At 42.8% G+C, this 20,784-nt stretch overlaps 1 long non-coding RNA gene across 1 annotated transcript in view; it reads right to left on the reverse strand.

The window, feature by feature from the left end:
- Window positions 1–20,784, reverse strand: part of LOC102475572 (uncharacterized) — a 78,276-nt gene that overhangs the window by 42,297 nt on the left and 15,195 nt on the right. The window contains exon 2 of the long non-coding RNA XR_333608.1: window positions 4,873–5,006. This is a non-coding gene — a long non-coding RNA (uncharacterized LOC102475572). The remainder of the gene's footprint in view (window positions 1–4,872; window positions 5,007–20,784) is intronic.

Consider the following 20,784-nt stretch of genomic DNA (forward strand, 5'->3'; position numbering starts at 1 on the left):
AATGATTACTACCTGTGAGGTGCTGTTCTAAACCAATTACAGGACCAGCTCCTTTAATTCGTAAAATAGCTCTTTGAAGTCAGGACTACTGTGTTCCTCCTTTAACAGGTGGAAGATCTGACCTTGATTCCCAAGAATCTGACACTGTGCTGGTTCCCAGATGGGTATAAGCAGGCCCCTCCTCTCCCTCTTGCCTCACTGCCCCCATCCAAGGGCTATGGGTTCCCAAGGTTACTTATGCCAAGGTTATTTATTTATTTACCGTCTGCCTGTCCCTGCACCCAATACCGAGTACTTGAATCCTTGCTGGAGTGACACCTTCAAAGACTTAAAGTGTTCTTTTCTTTTCTTTTCTTTCTTTCTTTCTTTTTTTTTTTTTTGAGAGGTTTTTGCTATAGGGCGCATGCACTCACCAGAAAGAGAGAGACAGAGAGACAAAAAGTGAGAAATCACCCCCCAGGGGGTATGTCCACGCTGCAATACCTTCCCCTCCATTCTCCTCTTGGGATATTGGGCACGCACGCACACACACCTGACGTGAGTTTAAGCCATTGGGTCCGGACTCGAACAGAGGTTGACTACATCGGAGTCGACATAGCCATTACGCCAACTGCTGGTCCCAGGCTTCAAGGGTTTGAGCAAACATCCTGGTTCCATCCTGGGTAGATGAAGTCAGGCTGCTATTATGAACTGCCAAGTGAGGTTTGGGGACCCCAAATCCTTCAGGATGGGGTTGGGAAATAGCCTGTGAGGGCAATAGGGGCAGGAGGGGAGGGATCAAGGGGGGAAATAAAGCAAAACATTTAATGGACACAAAAATGGAAGATTACGTGTTGATGATAATGTATACAGTAATATCTTTTTCCCCTATTTTATTTTGTAATTTCTTATTTACATTTAGTTGCTGTACATCTTTATGATATCCAATACAATATGGTTTTTCAAAGCATGCATGCAGTGTATGATGATCAAATCAAGGATATTATTTTTTTCCTCTGTGTAATATAAGTATATTTAGAAAAGAGATTACTACACAAAATTTAAAAAATATAATAGTAAGGGTCAGCAAACTAAGAGGGAGAGGGCAGTTGACCAGTACCTTCACACTAATATGCAGTATACTCATGCCTGGAGAGTCCATTTTGTACACTGTAAAGATGGAGTCATTCAGCCCTCAGAATGGGAAAATATTCTTGTACACTATGTGTCAGATAAGGGACTGATAACCAGAATACACAGGAAACTCAAGCAGCTGTCCCGAGAAAAGATAATCAACCCTACTAAAAGATGGGAGAATGAGTCAAAAAAAACACTCTCCAAGGAAGACATATGAACAGCCAAAAGGCATATGAAAAAATGCTCAACATCCCTGATTATAAGGAAGATGCAGATCAATACCACAATGAGATACCACCTAGCCCCAGTCAGAATGACTAAGATTTAAAAAAAAAAAAAAAAAAGATAAGTGCTGACAGAGCATGATAAAAGGGGAACTCTTCTACACTGCTGGTAAGGATGTAAATTGGTCCAGCCACAGTGGAGAACAATTTGGGGATTCCTCAAAGATCTACAAATAGAACTACCATATGATCCAAAAATCCCTCTCCTTGGTATCTGCCCCCAAAATAGAAGAATCCTTAGTTGGGAAAGTGCTTGCATATTGATGTTTATTGTGGAATTATTCACAATTGCTAAGACATGGAACCAACTGAAATGCCCACAAACAGATGAATGGATTAAAAAAGTGTGGTACATATACTCTAAGGAATATTACTCAGCCATGAAAAACAAGACCGTGACTTTTGACAGAAAGTGGATGAATATGGAAGATTTACTGCTGAGTGAAGCAAGCCAGGCTATGAACGAGAGACATTGTATGTCTCCTCTTAATATATACTGAGTGTCCACACTCTAGAGCTGAAACTGAATGACTAGAGGATATAGAAACATAATAAATGGTTATACATTCCAGATACATTGTGGAAAGAGGGTGGGTGAAGGAGTAGAGTCTGAGGAAGAAGGTTACGGAAACAAGTAGAGAGGCAAGGTGTTTATGGGACAGAGAAATGGGTTATTATCTACTGAAGATAATGAGTATAGTATCCTCAACTGGACTGGTGAGAAGTGTACACATGCTGAAATATCACTTTGCAAGCTAAGCAACATGTGATTGAATGTATAAAAGAAATTGAAATAAAAAATTTTAAAAATGTAAAATCATTAAATATAAATCAAAGGGGGGGGGCACCAAACTCAGCAAACTTATACCTAAGATTTATTCCTATAAATGACGACTAGAGAAATGAACAGATGTATTGACCCTCTTGTTGCCAGTAGAGATTTATTTGTTCTTTTTTAATAAACCCAACATTAATATTATACTCTTGTCTCTCATGGCAATAGTTTATATCCAAGTATCTTATCCAAAAAACACCTGTAGGTCAGACAGAGGAAAATAAATTTTCTGTATTTATGGTGACTTGAAAACAAATACTGGGAATGTCATCTTGTAGAAGGAAACTATCTATGGGTCAGTAGGATAAAAATAAATTGTGAGAAATAATAGTTTGAGTTCTCTACTTCTGGTGGTGAGCACTATGATTGCTAAGTAAAAAATCACTATAGGGCATGTGGACTCACAGGAGACAGAGAGAGACAGAAAGTGAGAAATCATCCCCTGGGGGGATGGCCATCCCTTCTCCTCCATTCTGCTCTCAGGATCTTGGGCATACATGCACACGTGCCCAGCGTGAGTTTTAAGCCTCCAGGTCCAGGACTTGAACCATGGTCAACTACATGAGAGTAACCATTACACCATCTGCTGGTCCCACTACTCTCTCATTTTGATTGAGTAGACATAAATTTTTTCCTAACTGAAATCATTCAATTTTCTTTCACCAGTGATGTCTCCGGTGTTTCAAGTTAAAGTTTTACCCTGTCATTATTTAGATATATTCTGGAGAGGTGGAAGAGTTAACATTTCTAAAATGGTTCATGTGATCACGTGGTTTCTTTTCTTTCAAGATTTTTTGCCAGAGAGAGGGAAAGTGAGAAGTCTCTCCACTCCCGGTGGAGATAGCCATGCAGTAATCCCTTCTGCATGCTCCTGGGGTTCTGGGCACGCCTATGCACCCTGCATATTTTTCTTTTTCCTTTTTTGGAGAGAATTTTGCTATAGGGTTGTGTGCTGGCGGAGAGACAGAGGCAGAAGCAGGAAATCGCCTCCCTGGGTGGTGATGGAGGGTGGCCACACCACAATTCCTTCTCCTCCAGTCTCCTCTTGAGATTTTTGGCACACACACTCACACACACACGCACACACTTGGTATGACTTTCAAGCCACCAGGTCCAGGACTCAAAATGTGGTCAACCATGTGGGAGTCCAGCCCCTTAACCACTGTGCTACCTGCTGCCTCCCCTTGCATGTTTTTCAAGTGGCTGGGTCTGGGACTCATAGCACAGAGTTGGTCATGTGGGATCCAGCACCTTGACCATCATGCCTCCTGCTGGATCCATCATGCGCTTTCTTTTTTAAAATGAGGACCCATTACTCCAGGATATTAGGTCCTTCACTCAACTTTATTTATTTACTTTTTTGAAGAATTATTTATTTAATTTTATTTATTATTATTGCTTAATTTGCTATAGGGCACATGCGCTCACTAGAGAGAGACAGAGAGAGAGAAAGAGAGTGAGAAAGAAAGCCGCCAGGTCCAGGAATCCAACCACAGTCCCACATATGGGAATCCAGCGCTTTAACAACCATGCCACCTGCCAGCCCCCCTTTATTCAACTTTAAAGCTTACAATGTTGGCTTTTTCTATCATTTGTATTTATCATGTTTTATTTCGATTTTTTCCAAGGTAAAAATGAGCTTTTCTCTTTCTTTCTTTTATTCTTTTTCTTTTTTTGAGAGAGAGAGATTTTTGCTATAGGGGGCATGCACTCACTGGAAAGACAGAGACAGAGAAACAGAAAGTGAGAACTCACCCCCAGGGGTGGATGGCCACAACACAATCCTCTCTCCTCTATTCTCTTCTTGGGATTTTGGACATGCATACACATGTGCCTGGCACGAGATTCAAGCTGCCAGGTCTGGGACTCGAATGGCATTGGCCAGGTGGGAGTCCACTGGCTCCATCACTACACCACCTGGTGGTCCCAATCTTTTCCCTTTTATAAGCAGAATGGAAGGGTAACTCTGATACCTTTTTTTTCCCCCAGACATTTTTGCCATAGGGCATGTGTGCTCACCAGAGAGGGAGCGAAAGAGAGAAAGAGAGGGAGGAGAAAAAGGAAACATCCCCACAGAAGAGATAGCCACATCACTTCTCCTCCAGTCTCCTCTCAGTATTTTGGGCACATAAGCGCTCGTGCCTGGAATGAGTTTCAAGCTGCTGGGTCCAGGACTCAAACTGTAGTCGACAATGTGGGGGGTCTACTGCCCCAACCACCATGCCACCTGCTGGCCTCTAACTCAGATATCTTATTCTGAAGTGTGACTGATGTTAGTGAATTCCGTGTGGTTTAAGGTTTGACAAGAGAGGGGATAGAGGGAAACAGTCTTGAACTTCCCACTGTGGTCTTGCCTAGAGGGAGAGAATCTCTTTCACGTGGAGCCACACAAAGGAGACCTCAGTTCTAACTCAGCTCATCTTCTCACTGTCCCCAGACAAGCCTGAGACGTTTCTAGTCTGAATATGATTGCCCTTAATTCTGTGCTCTGTGATTTAACTTCTTTCAGTTTCCCCATGTTACTTTGTGTTCAAAATGTCTCTTAGTGTTCAAGTACTAACTGGATTTTCAAGTCCTAGGCCAAATCATGTAAAACTGGCGTGTGATGTGCCTGACCGTTCTGTTCTTCCTTCTTACTCGTCTTCATTTTCCAGGGATCTTTTCCATGGACAGTGCTTGAACAGTTAACAAGTGGCAGCTGTAATCGGCCTCAGCAGGAGTCAGGTGTCTCACAGGAGATTCAGCTGGGAGAGGGGGAAGGTCACCTTTACCTAATCGGAAATAAAGTTGAGAGTCTCACAAACGCAAATCCAGAACATTCAGAAAGACGAAGAAAGAGGCACTGCCAAAATTGTTACGCAAGCAGATCACTCTAGGGGCTAGTCTTCCGGTACTGATAAAACCACAACCATGTGCTCAAGGACTGCAGGAATCCTACTGTGTCGCAGATGTGCCCTGAGCAAGTTCACTGACCCCGAGTTCCAAGTCTGAGAATGAACCTAAGACGCGGCTCACATTGTACTGTGCATAGCAATACGCTTGGAAGCAGACTGCGAGGTGCGGAAAGGCAAGGAATGAGGGGTGGTTCTTCAGCTGCAAATCTACCTTAAATATGCAGACAAAATGAGGTGGAGGAGAAAAGGTATAACTAAGAGCAGGTACTGTTAATTCATTTTGTAAAGTAAGATGCCAAGACAGGGCGGCATTATCTGTAAACGCACACTTTCAGCAACAGTGATTATTTTAGACTTTGGCAGGGCACAGAACACTTTGGATAACTTTTTCTAGATACTATTATCAGGCCACCATTGTGGCCTCTTTTACATAAACAAAGAGACCCCTGAGATAGAGTTCCAGGGGAAAATCAGAAACAAGAGGGATTATCCAGAAAGAGCCCTTATAAAGAATAAACTATCTTGGGACCAGCAAATGGTGTAATGGTTACATTGCTGGGCTTCCATGTAGTCGACCATGGTTCGAGTCCTGGACCCAGCAGCTTGAAACTCGCACCAGCTGCATGTACATGCATGCCCAAAATCCCGAGAGGAGACTGGAGGAGAAGGTATGATGGTGTGGCCATGCCCCCCGGGCGGGGGGGAAGGTGATTTCTCGCTTTCTGTCTCTCTGTCTCTCCAGCGAGCATATGTGCCCTATAGCAAAAATTTCTCTTAAAAGAAAAAAGAGGAACAAGAAAAGAAAAAAAAAGGAAAAAGAAACAAAAAGAATAAACTATGTTTTTGTTTGTTTGCTATAGGGGCCATGAGCTCACCAGACACACACACACACACACACACACACACATACATACATACAGAGCAAGAGAGTGAGAGAGGGAGAATAAGAGAGAGAAAAGAAATGTGAGAAATCATCCCCTGAGAGGGATGGTCATGCTGCAATCCCTTTTCCTCCATTCTCCTGTCAGATTTGGGGCACACACACACACACATGTACCCAGTGTGGTTTTGCAAACTGCTGGGACTAGGATTGCTAGGTCAACCACGTGGGATGCATCTACCTTAACTACTGCGCCACCTGCTGCCCCTAGGATAAATTATTTTATTACTGCTCAATTCTCCCTTTCACTCTGCCTTTCATGGGCCAGGATCCCAGGTGCTCTGTTATTTCATTGCTATAATTTATATGTTCCCCAAATTCATGTGTTGAAATTTCACTGTGACTAGATTAAGAGGGTAAAACCTTGATCAGGTGATGGTGAGAAAAGGTGGGGCCTTTGGGAAGAGATCAGGACTACGGTGATTAGGCTGAGCCCTGTGGTTTGTAAGGAGCTGGAATGAGGCAGAGACTCATGGACACGGACACTCTGCTCTGCTCTTGCCCTCAGGTTGTGGTGTCCCCAGAATCTGCAAGACCCTCACCAGGTGTGGCCCCTGGACCTGAGGCCTCCAAACCATGAGCTGAATGAACCTCTGTCTTTGTATCACCCAGCTTTAGGTATCTTCTGTTAATAGCAACAGAAAGAACGTTCACATCCAGTACACGGCCTCTGTGAACCTCCTGGCTTACCTACTGAGCTGCCGTTTTGCGTGTTTCATCAGACCATAGCCAGTAAGCAGCGCCAACTTAAAAAGAACGCTGGGTTGTAACAAGTCACGCAAACGTGGATTATCTGAGCCAGTGCTTAAAAAGAGCAGCCTGGGTGAGCATATTCTGGTTCCCCAGAGATGTGCTCATTGAAATGGCAACCGAGAAAGCTGGTTTGTATGGCAAAGAGAAGGGCGAGAAGGGAGGTTCCACGTTGTTTGTCCAATGTCGACACGGAGTCCCTTAAAAGAATGTGGGCGACCGACTGGCTATACTTTGTTCCTTACATCACGAACTCAGAACCCCGGGAAAAAGAAAGGCACCCAAGTGTGTTCACCATGAACTAAAGCATGCTACTGGGCATTAACTCTGATGGGAGTGGGTGTAACCAAAGTCTCAGGTTCATATTGACTCAGGCCTTTAAAACGTAAATGGCCTTGCTTTCTAGCCTGCCCCAAGTTGTTTCTTTCACTATGCAGAGATACCCAAGTTCTTGCCAGATACCTGATCTAATCATATGATATGTGTTAAAGAGGAAATCTAGCTTTCCTTTAGTATTGCAGAAATGATTTTTTTTAGGTGTTGCCCTTGGAACAAATATTTCAAACATTGGATACTTAATTTTTTTTCTTTTTAAAATTTTTGCTATAGGACACATGGGCTTGCCAGAGAGACAGAGAGAAAGTGAGAAAGCACCTATGAGGGCGCTGTTTCTCTCTCTCTCACGAGTAAAGGAAGGAAACTTAAAAAAAATCATATAAATATGTACATGAGAGGCATGGAAAATAGGAACTCAAAGAAGGGCCAGGTGGTGAGGTTTATATACCCTTCCTCACAGGAGAAAGGGAAACAGAGAAATGAATGAGTACAATGCTCAGCCAATAGGACTAAATGATTCTTTGGGGGAGTTGTACAAGAGCAACGCTTTATTGAGAAGTAAGAGGCATTTGTACTTCATAAGTAAAAATGTTGTCTCACTATAGAGATAAAGTCTCTCCGATAAGTCTCTCTAGGAGCTGCTGCAGAACAGGTGTCCTGGGTATGAGAACCTTCAGTCTAGTCTCTCTTGGCACTTGATGAAATTCCAAGGGAGAGGGCTGAATTGCTATTGGGCAGCAACTTCCTTGATCAGATAGGTAAATTGGAGAGAGCTCCTCCTTGCGTTTGGGTTGGGGAGAAAAGTGGAGGTTACAGAGATCTTGAATCTGAGGCAACTCGGACACATGGGCTTGCCAGAGAGACAGAGAGAAAGTGAGAAAGCACCTATGAGGGCGCTGTTTCTCTCTCTCTCACGAGTAAAGGAAGGAAACTTAAAAAAAATCATATAAATATGTACATGAGAGGCATGGAAAATAGGAACTCAAAGAAGGGCCAGGTGGTGAGGTTTATATACCCTTCCTCACAGGAGAAAGGGAAACAGAGAAATGAATGAGTACAATGCTCAGCCAATAGGACTAAATGATTCTTTGGGGGAGTTGTACAAGAGCAACGCTTTATTGAGAAGTAAGAGGCATTTGTACTTCATAAGTAAAAATGTTGTCTCACTATAGAGATAAAGTCTCTCCGATAAGTCTCTCTAGGAGCTGCTGCAGAACAGGTGTCCTGGGTATGAGAACCTTCAGTCTAGTCTCTCTTGGCACTTGATGAAATTCCAAGGGAGAGGGCTGAATTGCTATTGGGCAGCAACTTCCTTGATCAGATAGGTAAATTGGAGAGAGCTCCTCCTTGCGTTTGGGTTGGGGAGAAAAGTGGAGGTTACAGAGATCTTGAATCTGAGGCAACTCTTAAGGCATTAAGGTCCCTCAGCATGTCAGAGTGCCAGTCTTTGGGGTTCCAGTTTCTGAGCCCCAACAGTGTCTTTACTCAAGCCATTCACTCTATTAGGAATGCCTTCCTCCACCCCCACCACATTCCCATTCCCAGATTCCGCCATCTTTCTCAGCCCAACGTGGGTGCTTCCTTTGCTTTTGCAGCTGAAAGTAATGTCTCCCTCCTGTGACCTTTCACAGCCTCCGTCAGCATCTTTTTCATGAGCTTGTCCCCTTTCACTGTGTGCTCTCATGCCTTATATTCAAATCTTATTTGATCCTCTAGACCTGAAGGCAGGATTTGTGATAGATGTCACTGTTTTTTCTTCCGGAGTCTAGCTTCCTATCAGAGACTTACACAGAAGTGAGGATGCCATATTTAGAAAACAATTTCAAAAGGACATGTAGGTTAATTTGCATGTCAAACAGAGAGCAAATAATTTTGAAGTATTTTACATAGCCAAATAGTACATGGAACCTGTTTACATTTAAAAATCACCATTCTTTTTCTATAATTAAAATTTAACTAGGCCTCCTGTATTTTATCTGGCAACCCTCCTAGGAGACACTTACTAATAGTTGATAATGAATGAATTTCATGTAAGTGCTCCCATTCTGTGACTATGCTTTCATTAGCAATGATTGAAGTCACTGAAAATAGTCATAAATTATAAATAGCTTTGAAAAAGATCATAGAGGTAATTTAGCTCAACCTTCTAGTTTTAGGAGTATTTAAAAAAATGTGTGTGGGAGAGAATAGCTCAAAGATTTGCTCCAAATCACATAATTACCTGGTATTCAGCCATACACTTCATCCAAGCTGTTGAAAATATAAGTAGGTCATCAAACCTCACAAAGCATAAGGATGAAGAGAGTGTCTCTCTGCTTGAACTGTACTTCTGTATGACAAGACTTCAAAAAGCTTATAGGAAAATGGAATGAAAGTATGAGTTTATTTTGGTTCAAAAATTTAGAAATCCATGCATAGGTTTTTCTCTCTCTTTTTTTTTTTAAGAATTATTTATTGGGACCAGCAGGTGGCATAATGGTTACATCACTTGACTCTCATGTAGTCGACTGCAGTTCGAGTCCTGGACCTGGTGGCTTAAATTCACACCAGGCGTGTGTATGTGTGTGCCCAAGATCCCAAGAAGAGGAGAATGGAGAAGGGACTGCAGCATGGCCATCCCCCTGGGGGATGATTTCTCACTTTCTGTCTCTCTGTCTCTCTCTTTCTGGCAAGTGCATGCATCCTATAGCAAAAACCTCTCCAAAAAAAAAGATTTATTTAATTTTGTATCTTATTATTATTATCTGTTAATTTACTATAAGATATGCATGCTCACCAGAAAGAGACAGAGAGAAAGAGGGAAAGTGAGAAGGCAAGTCAGGTCCAGGACTCAAACCATGGTCGGTCATATGGGGGAATCCAGAGCCTCAACCACCATGCCACCTGCTGCCCCCATAGGTTTTTCATAATTTTATGTGAGCTCTTTGAAGATACCTCATATGCTCTCATTTACTTATTTTTTAAGGTTTATTATGTTCTTCCATGAATGAGAGATAGAAGCAGAGGCAGAGACAGAGAGATAGGCACCCCCACAGGATTTTTGTGCCACAATCCACCTCCCCACCCCACCACCCCCATCTTGGCCAGCCCCAATCATGAGACTGAACATTTTCAGGGAGGTCTCCAGATGCAAACATGGTACATTTCTGTCAAAGTCATTATTGCACTGTTTACAGAAATATCCGGGACTGGGTGAATCATGAAGACATAGATTTATTGACTTACAATCCTGGTGACTGGGAAATCCAAAGAGATTGCAAAATGGTGGAAGTCGGACTCTGAACAGAAAGGAGTGTGGTCTGTGTTCATGTGCTTCTGACTTTGTTCTGGTCTCATTCCTTCTGCTTATAAGCTCGAACTCAGTTATCAGAGCTCTGCTCCAAAGATACTATCACTCCCAAAGATCCTAAAACCCTATCCAGGAACACCAGGGAGGGATTATGTTTCTGTCCCTGCCTGAGGGTGAAGAGAGAGGGTACCCTGAGGGGAGGAGCTGTGGATTGAGAAAGGAAAGACAGACCAAAGCAGGGGTCACGCGGACCAGGACCAGCGTCTCTACTGGAGAATACAGGGGCGCTGAGCCCTTCTGTGCTCCTTCTTTTAGAGGAGAGGCAAGTCTTTCCTGACCTTTTCTGACTAATACTCAGGTTTCTTCTACCTGTATCGCCCAGCAGTAGATTATGTCTTTGGTTAGAGTTTTTGCAAGCCTGGCAGGGACAGCTCAAAGACTGTACTTTAAGGTGCTCCCTGCTGTTTTCACTTAACATGTTTACAATACAAGTCTCAACACAAGAATTTGTGGGAACCATCCAAACATCCAAACTATAGCACCTTCCATGGGGTCAGATTGCAGAGTGAATAAATTTCTACACACTGTTTTAAATGATAAAGTCTTAAGAATTAGTGATTGGTCTGTCTGTATGGTCTCTCATTAATATTGCTTGCTAAATGAAATTTGATTATAAAATGACCTCCAGAGTACATTAGAGAAGACGTAGAGAAAATGTTCTCAGTTACAACTTTGCCCAATTTTGCTATCAGGCAGCACTGCTCTTCCCTAAATTCCTGGTGCTTCTGGCAGTGGAGTGCAAATAATCACCTATATCCCCTCACAGGTCTGATGTGGGGTTTTCAGGCTGAACCTTGGAATCAAATGAATATAAGGCAGATTCACAAGAGAAAAGCACACACATTTTATTGGTGTTATGTGCACAGGGATCTCCACCAGAGTGTGCAATCTGAAAAGTAGCTGTAGCTAGGTGCTTTTATATTTTTTAGACAAAGAACAATCAATCCATGAAGAAAGGACAGGACAAAGGGATTTCTAGACTAGGTAGTAAATTCTAAAGAAGTTACTAAGAGATGTATGGGGGATTTTTTTTTTTAAAGAATTATTTATTTATTGGGGACCAGCAGTTGGTGTAATGGCTATGTCACTGGACTCCCATGAAGTCGACCGCAGTTCGAGTCCTGGACCCCATGGCTTAAACTCACACCGGGCGTGTGTGCATGTGTGCCCAAGATCCCAAGAGGAGAATGGAGGAGAAGGGATTGCGGCGTGGCCATCCCCCTGGGGGGGGCGGATTTCTCGCTTTCTGTCTCTCTGTCTCTCTCTTTCTGGCAAGCACACGTGCCCTGTAACAAATACCTCTCCAAAAAAGGAAAAAAAAATTATTTATTTAATTATTTTTGTTATGATTGTAGAGTTCCAACACATGAATTTCTGAGGGATGTATTTCTGAGGGACACCATAGCACCTTCTGCCATCTATAACCTAAAAAACTAATCTGAGCAAGGGTATTAAAGGCTGATAAGGATTTAATAGGCTTCATGTTCACCTTCTCCAAGAACCAGCTCAGAAGTCATGCTTTCTGCAGAGACTCTACTGGTTACTGTTGTTTTTTTTTTGTTTTGTTTTCTTCAATTTGCCATAGCTCCAAAGAAGGGCCAGGTGGTGAGGTTTATATACCCTTCCTCACAGGAGAAAGGGAAACAGAGAAATGAATGAGTACAATGCTCAGCCAATAGGACTAAATGATTCTTTGGGGGAGTTGTACAAGAGCAACGCTTTATTGAGAAGTAAGAGGCATTTGTACTTCATAAGTAAAAATGTTGTCTCACTATAGAGATAAAGTCTCTCCGATAAGTCTCTCTAGGAGCTGCTGCAGAACAGGTGTCCTGGGTATGAGAACCTTCAGTCTAGTCTCTCTTGGCACTTGATGAAATTCCAAGGGAGAGGGCTGAATTGCTATTGGGCAGCAACTTCCTTGATCAGATAGGTAAATTGGAGAGAGCTCCTCCTTGCGTTTGGGTTGGGGAGAAAAGTGGAGGTTACAGAGATCTTGAATCTGAGGCAACTCTTAAGGCATTAAGGTCCCTCAGCATGTCAGAGTGCCAGTCTTTGGGGTTCCAGTTTCTGAGCCCCAACAGTGTCTTTACTCAAGCCATTCACTCTATTAGGAATGCCTTCCTCCACCCCCACCACATTCCCATTCCCAGATTCCGCCATCTTTCTCAGCCCAACGTGGGTGCTTCCTTTGCTTTTGCAGCTGAAAGTAATGTCTCCCTCCTGTGACCTTTCACAGCCTCCGTCAGCATCTTTTTCATGAGCTTGTCCCCTTTCACTGTGTGCTCTCATGCCTTATATTCAAATCTTATTTGATCCTCTAGACCTGAAGGCAGGATTTGTGATAGATGTCACTGTTTTTTCTTCCGGAGTCTAGCTTCCTATCAGAGACTTACACAGAAGTGAGGATGCCATATTTAGAAAACAATTTCAAAAGGACATGTAGGTTAATTTGCATGTCAAACAGAGAGCAAATAATTTTGAAGTATTTTACATAGCCAAATAGTACATGGAACCTGTTTACATTTAAAAATCACCATTCTTTTTCTATAATTAAAATTTAACTAGGCCTCCTGTATTTTATCTGGCAACCCTCCTAGGAGACACTTACTAATAGTTGATAATGAATGAATTTCATGTAAGTGCTCCCATTCTGTGACTATGCTTTCATTAGCAATGATTGAAGTCACTGAAAATAGTCATAAATTATAAATAGCTTTGAAAAAGATCATAGAGGTAATTTAGCTCAACCTTCTAGTTTTAGGAGTATTTAAAAAAATGTGTGTGGGAGAGAATAGCTCAAAGATTTGCTCCAAATCACATAATTACCTGGTATTCAGCCATACACTTCATCCAAGCTGTTGAAAATATAAGTAGGTCATCAAACCTCACAAAGCATAAGGATGAAGAGAGTGTCTCTCTGCTTGAACTGTACTTCTGTATGACAAGACTTCAAAAAGCTTATAGGAAAATGGAATGAAAGTATGAGTTTATTTTGGTTCAAAAATTTAGAAATCCATGCATAGGTTTTTCTCTCTCTTTTTTTTTTTAAGAATTATTTATTGGGACCAGCAGGTGGCATAATGGTTACATCACTTGACTCTCATGTAGTCGACTGCAGTTCGAGTCCTGGACCTGGTGGCTTAAATTCACACCAGGCGTGTGTATGTGTGTGCCCAAGATCCCAAGAAGAGGAGAATGGAGAAGGGACTGCAGCATGGCCATCCCCCTGGGGGATGATTTCTCACTTTCTGTCTCTCTGTCTCTCTCTTTCTGGCAAGTGCATGCATCCTATAGCAAAAACCTCTCCAAAAAAAAAGATTTATTTAATTTTGTATCTTATTATTATTATCTGTTAATTTACTATAAGATATGCATGCTCACCAGAAAGAGACAGAGAGAAAGAGGGAAAGTGAGAAGGCAAGTCAGGTCCAGGACTCAAACCATGGTCGGTCATATGGGGGAATCCAGAGCCTCAACCACCATGCCACCTGCTGCCCCCATAGGTTTTTCATAATTTTATGTGAGCTCTTTGAAGATACCTCATATGCTCTCATTTACTTATTTTTTAAGGTTTATTATGTTCTTCCATGAATGAGAGATAGAAGCAGAGGCAGAGACAGAGAGATAGGCACCCCCACAGGATTTTTGTGCCACAATCCACCTCCCCACCCCACCACCCCCATCTTGGCCAGCCCCAATCATGAGACTGAACATTTTCAGGGAGGTCTCCAGATGCAAACATGGTACATTTCTGTCAAAGTCATTATTGCACTGTTTACAGAAATATCCGGGACTGGGTGAATCATGAAGACATAGATTTATTGACTTACAATCCTGGTGACTGGGAAATCCAAAGAGATTGCAAAATGGTGGAAGTCGGACTCTGAACAGAAAGGAGTGTGGTCTGTGTTCATGTGCTTCTGACTTTGTTCTGGTCTCATTCCTTCTGCTTATAAGCTCGAACTCAGTTATCAGAGCTCTGCTCCAAAGATACTATCACTCCCAAAGATCCTAAAACCCTATCCAGGAACACCAGGGAGGGATTATGTTTCTGTCCCTGCCTGAGGGTGAAGAGAGAGGGTACCCTGAGGGGAGGAGCTGTGGATTGAGAAAGGAAAGACAGACCAAAGCAGGGGTCACGCGGACCAGGACCAGCGTCTCTACTGGAGAATACAGGGGCGCTGAGCCCTTCTGTGCTCCTTCTTTTAGAGGAGAGGCAAGTCTTTCCTGACCTTTTCTGACTAATACTCAGGTTTCTTCTACCTGTATCGCCCAGCAGTAGATTATGTCTTTGGTTAGAGTTTTTGCAAGCCTGGCAGGGACAGCTCAAAGACTGTACTTTAAGGTGCTCCCTGCTGTTTTCACTTAACATGTTTACAATACAAGTCTCAACACAAGAATTTGTGGGAACCATCCAAACATCCAAACTATAGCACCTTCCATGGGGTCAGATTGCAGAGTGAATAAATTTCTACACACTGTTTTAAATGATAAAGTCTTAAGAATTAGTGATTGGTCTGTCTGTATGGTCTCTCATTAATATTGCTTGCTAAATGAAATTTGATTATAAAATGACCTCCAGAGTACATTAGAGAAGACGTAGAGAAAATGTTCTCAGTTACAACTTTGCCCAATTTTGCTATCAGGCAGCACTGCTCTTCCCTAAATTCCTGGTGCTTCTGGCAGTGGAGTGCAAATAATCACCTATATCCCCTCACAGGTCTGATGTGGGGTTTTCAGGCTGAACCTTGGAATCAAATGAATATAAGGCAGATTCACAAGAGAAAAGCACACACATTTTATTGGTGTTATGTGCACAGGGATCTCCACCAGAGTGTGCAATCTGAAAAGTAGCTGTAGCTAGGTGCTTTTATATTTTTTAGACAAAGAACAATCAATCCATGAAGAAAGGACAGGACAAAGGGATTTCTAGACTAGGTAGTAAATTCTAAAGAAGTTACTAAGAGATGTATGGGGGATTTTTTTTTTTAAAGAATTATTTATTTATTGGGGACCAGCAGTTGGTGTAATGGCTATGTCACTGGACTCCCCTGAAGTCGACCGCAGTTCCAGTCCTGGACCCCATGGCTTAAACTCACACCGGGCGTGTGTGCATGTGTGCCCAAGATCCCAAGAGGAGAATGGAGGAGAAGGGATTGCGGCGTGGCCATCCCCCTGGGGGGGGCGGATTTCTCGCTTTCTGTCTCTCTGTCTCTCTCTTTCTGGCAAGCACACGTGCCCTGTAACAAATACCTCTCCAAAAAAGGAAAAAAAAATTATTTATTTAATTATTTTTGTTATGATTGTAGAGTTCCAACACATGAATTTCTGAGGGATGTATTTCTGAGGGACACCATAGCACCTTCTGCCATCTATAACCTAAAAAACTAATCTGAGCAAGGGTATTAAAGGCTGATAAGGATTTAATAGGCTTCATGTTCACCTTCTCCAAGAACCAGCTCAGAAGTCATGCTTTCTGCAGAGACTCTACTGGTTACTGTTGTTTTTTTTTTGTTTTGTTTTCTTCAATTTGCCATAGCTCATGTGCACTCACCAAAAAGAGAGAGAAAAAGAGAGGAAAGTGAGAAAGCAAGCCACCAGGTCCTGCACTCAAACCACAGTCAGCCATGTGGGAATCCAGTGTCTCAACCACCATATGACCTGCTGACCCTGATACATCTTTGTTAAATAGATGTTTTTGTTAACTTTAAGCAGGGGATTCCTAGATACGCAATAGGCAATACAATGACCCCTTAGTGATTAGAGGGCCAAACATTGTGAGTAGTCAATAAGAAAGTTTTTAGATCTTATGGTCTAACAAGTCATTTTCAATTACGTCTATCATTTCAACCTCGAAGATGTCTTCTGGGAATAGAATTATTACTGGTTCAGAGGTGTTTATAATGTGCGGGGCTGGACAGGGGCAGAGCAGTAATGTGATACCCTGTGAGTTTCAGGTTTGTGTTCAGAGACCTGCTTGAACAAGCCAGCCATGCATTTTCCTATGATGGGGCAGGAGGGGACTGGGGATGGATCAGGGTGTGAAGACAGATGATGCTGTCTCTCTCTCTCTCTCATGGAAGAAATAAACAATAAAATAGTGTTTAACACAGCATGATATGAACCTTGAACTATGTTTTATATTTCTGGGGGCAGCGGCCAAGATGGCAGCTGTCACAGGCTCAGGAGTGAAAGTCCTGTGCAATTTCTGACTGTTAGAAGAACTTGAAGGGTGGGGACCAGCAGGTGATGTGGTGGTTAAGGTGCTAGACACTCCTACATGGCCGACTGCAGTTCGAGTCCAGGAGCTGGTAGCTTGCTTTCTCTTTCTCTCTTTCTCTCTCTCTCTCTGTGTGTGTGTGTATGTGTGTGTGTGTGTGTCTCCCTCTGGTCAAATTAAAATAAATTAATGAATAAATAAAATTAAATAGAAAAATAAAGAAAAAAAAAAAAAAAAAAAAAATACAAAAAAAAAAAAAAAAAAAAAAAGAACTTGAAGGTGACCAGAAAAGAGTAAAAGTTGGCTCAGTTAGGTGGGTCTAGAAGATGACAAAGACATGACACAAAAAGGCCAGGGAGAGTAATTGGGCCTCCAAGAACAATTTGTGAAAATGCAATATCCAGACTTTAAATAGAAGGTTTAAATACCCAGAAGCACTCCCTCATGTAAAATTTGTAACAAAAATTAATATGAATATAATTAGTAGTTTTTTCTTAATTTAAAAAGGTTTTAGGCACAGAGCATGTACACTCATCAGAGAGAGACAGTGAGAGGGAAAAGAGAGAGATAGTGAGGAATTACCCCCCCCCCAGGGTGGATGGCCATGCCATAATCCCGTCTCCTTCATTCTCATCCTGGGACTCTGGGCACACATGCACATGCCCTGGCATGATTTTCAAGCCACCAGGTCTGAGGCCCACACTATGGTCAACCATGTAGCAGTCCAGCGTCTTAACCACTGCGTCACCTGCTGGTCCCTGGAATGAATCATTTTAATGCAGTGGTAGACCCAAGAGCCGTATCAGTGCTAGCAAAGTGGCAGAATTCATATAGCACAGGCATCTGCAAGAACTTTGCTGCCTAATGATACCTAAAGAAAATATGAAACTCCCTCAGTGGCCTGAAGGGCAGTGTTACAGCAATTAATTTTAAAAAAGTGTGTGCATGTGTGTGGGGGGAATAGCAGATAGCACAGTGGTTACATTGCTGGACTCCCATGTAGTCAACTGCAGTTCAAGTTCTGGATCCGGCAGCTTAAAACTCTTGTGCACATGTGCCCAAGATCCAGGAGAACAGAGGAAAAGGAGTTGCAGGATGCCTATACCCCTGGCTCTCTGTCTCTAGCAAAAAATCTCACAAAAAATAAATAAATAAAGGTCATTCTCTACCCCACCCCCATTTGATTTAAGCAGTCTTTATTTTCTACAGTAGTAAATTTTCTAGATATGTTTTATAGACCTCAAAGTACTGAAAAGGAAGCTCCCATTCCAAGTCTATGTATCTTAAGATACTATAAATGATACTAATTTTTTGTCCATTTGAGATATACGAGCTGTGCTGTAACGAGTCATCCTGTCAAGTGTGACCACTGTCCATGTAATTGAACTTCTGGGATCAAGAAAGTGCGTTTGAATTGATTCCCGTCATACCCTGCGGGGCACCTCTAGCTCAGCTGTAAAGACGCATCCCACGATCACCTGTGCTGATTATGTGGCCTGAGGTCTCCCCTTCTCCTCCTTCCTCTTTCCTCACCCTCTGTGGGGTGCTTGTTAGGGAAGATGCAAAGGTTTCAGGTTGCAGCCTATGGGACTCCTGCTGGGTGTGTGGGTGCACCCGTCACTTCTAAGTCTTAAATGATGCCCTGCTTCCAAGACACCTTCATTCTGTCTGTCCCTCCTCTCCTCTACTCCCGCCCTTGGCAAAGCATAGATTGTAACCCCAGATCCGCTCTGAAGTTGGCCTTTGGTGAGGAGTTCAGGGCTTTCCCCAGTCATCTTGCCTAAGCTTTAGGCTTTGTGGGGTGCTGCTTTCCTTCCTCTTCCTCAAGCTCCTTTTGCACTGTCACTACCCAATACTCCCCAAGACACTGCCTTCATTGGCCAGAAGCCATAGGCAGGGTTGGAAAGAGTCTATGACCTTCCTTGTTAGTTTGGAAGCCTGGAACCACACTCAGCTCACTCCCAATCAGCCTGGGAAATGAATACTGGGTCCTCAGCTCATGTGGTTTTTAGTTCAGGTTTGATCAAATGAAGAGCCGTCACTGGGGTTACTCAGACCTACAGGTGCCTAAAGTCCCTGGCGGTTAAACTTGAAAAGAAGTCACATGAAGGCATTCATAAGCCCACACTTCCCTCTGAAGTATTATTTTCTTTGCCTGTAGTTGCTTTTACTTTTCAAAACTGAAGAAGTTTTCAACAGGCTCTTATTTGGTCATCCTCGCAATTGTAATCCGTTTGGGTCTGGTTGGAATCTGACAACAGGAACGAAAAGAACCTTGAACTCGGGGCACTCTTTGGTTTTGGTGCTGCTGCTGCACACGGTCCTCAGCAGGGGTTAAGGGAGAACTCGGTGTGCACAGCAGATCCCTGAGACGGGTGGGCCAGACTTCCCCGCAGATTGCTGTGTTTGTCCACATTCTGCTCAGGACCACTAAATGCTGAAATGCAAATCCGTAATGAAATGGAAGCAAATTGTGGTGTTCTAATGTTTTGTTTTTGTTTATTTGTATAAAACCACCTGAGGGTCGGCAGGTGGCATGGTGGTTGAGGTGCTGGACTCCCACGTAGCCAACCGTGGTTCAAGTCCAAGACCTGGTGGCTTGATTTCTCACTTTCCCTCCCTCTCTGGTCGAATTAAAATAAAAGAAATAATTCTTAAACAAAAAACACCTGGAATGACTATCAAGTCTGAAAAGCAATTGATGTTTCTATTCATCTTTTTCTGGGGAAAACCTTAATTCTAAGGATTTAACTTCTTGTAAGTAGAGTTAACAGTATTCCAAAAGCAGCTTTTTACTGTCAGATTCTGATATAATAAAGAAGTATGTACTAATATTTTAAAAAACACAATTGTATTTACTCTAATTATTGATTCCAAGTATGCTCTCTCTCCCTTTCTAACTTACCAGCGGGCATGTGCTTCCAGAGAGAGGGGAGAATCAAGAAAGCACTCCCCATGGGACATGGTCATGTCACAACCCTTTCTCCTCCATTTCTCCGTCCTTTCAGCACTGGGGCACACACACAGGTGCCTGGAATGTGGTTCAAGGCTTTGGTCCAGGACTCCATCTGCCCAGTTCGCCATGTGGGATCTAGCCATCTTAATCACCCTGCCACGAGCTGGCCCTCTCATTTTTTTTTAATGACATCTTGAACAGATTCCATAACTTCCTGGTCATGTTTGATTATTAAAACATAGACTTGTCTGGTTTAAAACATGGGAAAAGGTGACATGTAGCATGCTCTCCCATCCCTCCCCCTTCTGCATCTATTTTCTCTGAAATTGGGGAAAGGGACAGAGTGACATAAGAAGTCACCTTCCAAACCATCCATGCATCTGACTGAGGTGTAAGGCACTTCTGGAATCCCACTGGCTTAGAATGGCTATCTTGGGGCCAGCAGGTGGCATGGTGGTTAAGGTGCTGGACTCCCACATGGTCAACCACAGTTCAAGTCCTGGACCCGGTGGCTTGTTTCTTCACTCCTCACCCCCCAGTCTATCTCTGGAGAGTGTATGTATCCTATAGCAAATTAAAATTATAATTGTAGGGAGTGGCTCAATAATAATAATAATAATAAAGTAATAAATAAACTTAAATAAATAACTCTCTAAAAAAATAGAATGGCTCTGTCTTTTCCTGGTGGCCTCTATAGGGACAGAGTACATAGATCTTCGTGAGGTGTTCAGTTGTCCTAAAACTAGTCTCCCTCCAGTACCGCTGCAATGCTTATTCTCAGTGGGCTTCCTTCTCTTGGCCCTGCAGCTGCATGAGCTGCTCTGGAGATCTTGCACTGGACTCCAGCCATTGCATCCTTTCATGTGGAGCCCGGGAGATGATTGGTTCTCTTTCAAGCATTCTTTGCTCGGGTGCATTAAAGTCCTTCAAATACAGGCTGAGCTGGTCAGCTTTCTGCTTTCCCAACACCTTAACCAGAAATAGGCTCCTTCCCTTTTGTTTACACTCACTCACTTCCTCCGAATTCCTTTTCGAGCTCTCCTAAGGATTCTCTCACATGCTCCATGTTTCCAGTGGGAGTTATACAGTGGGCCTGCAGGTTCA

Source organism: Tupaia chinensis, unplaced genomic scaffold (assembly GCF_000334495.1).
Source record: "Tupaia chinensis unplaced genomic scaffold, TupChi_1.0 Scaffold000070_1, whole genome shotgun sequence".
NCBI lineage: Eukaryota > Metazoa > Chordata > Mammalia > Scandentia > Tupaiidae > Tupaia > Tupaia belangeri.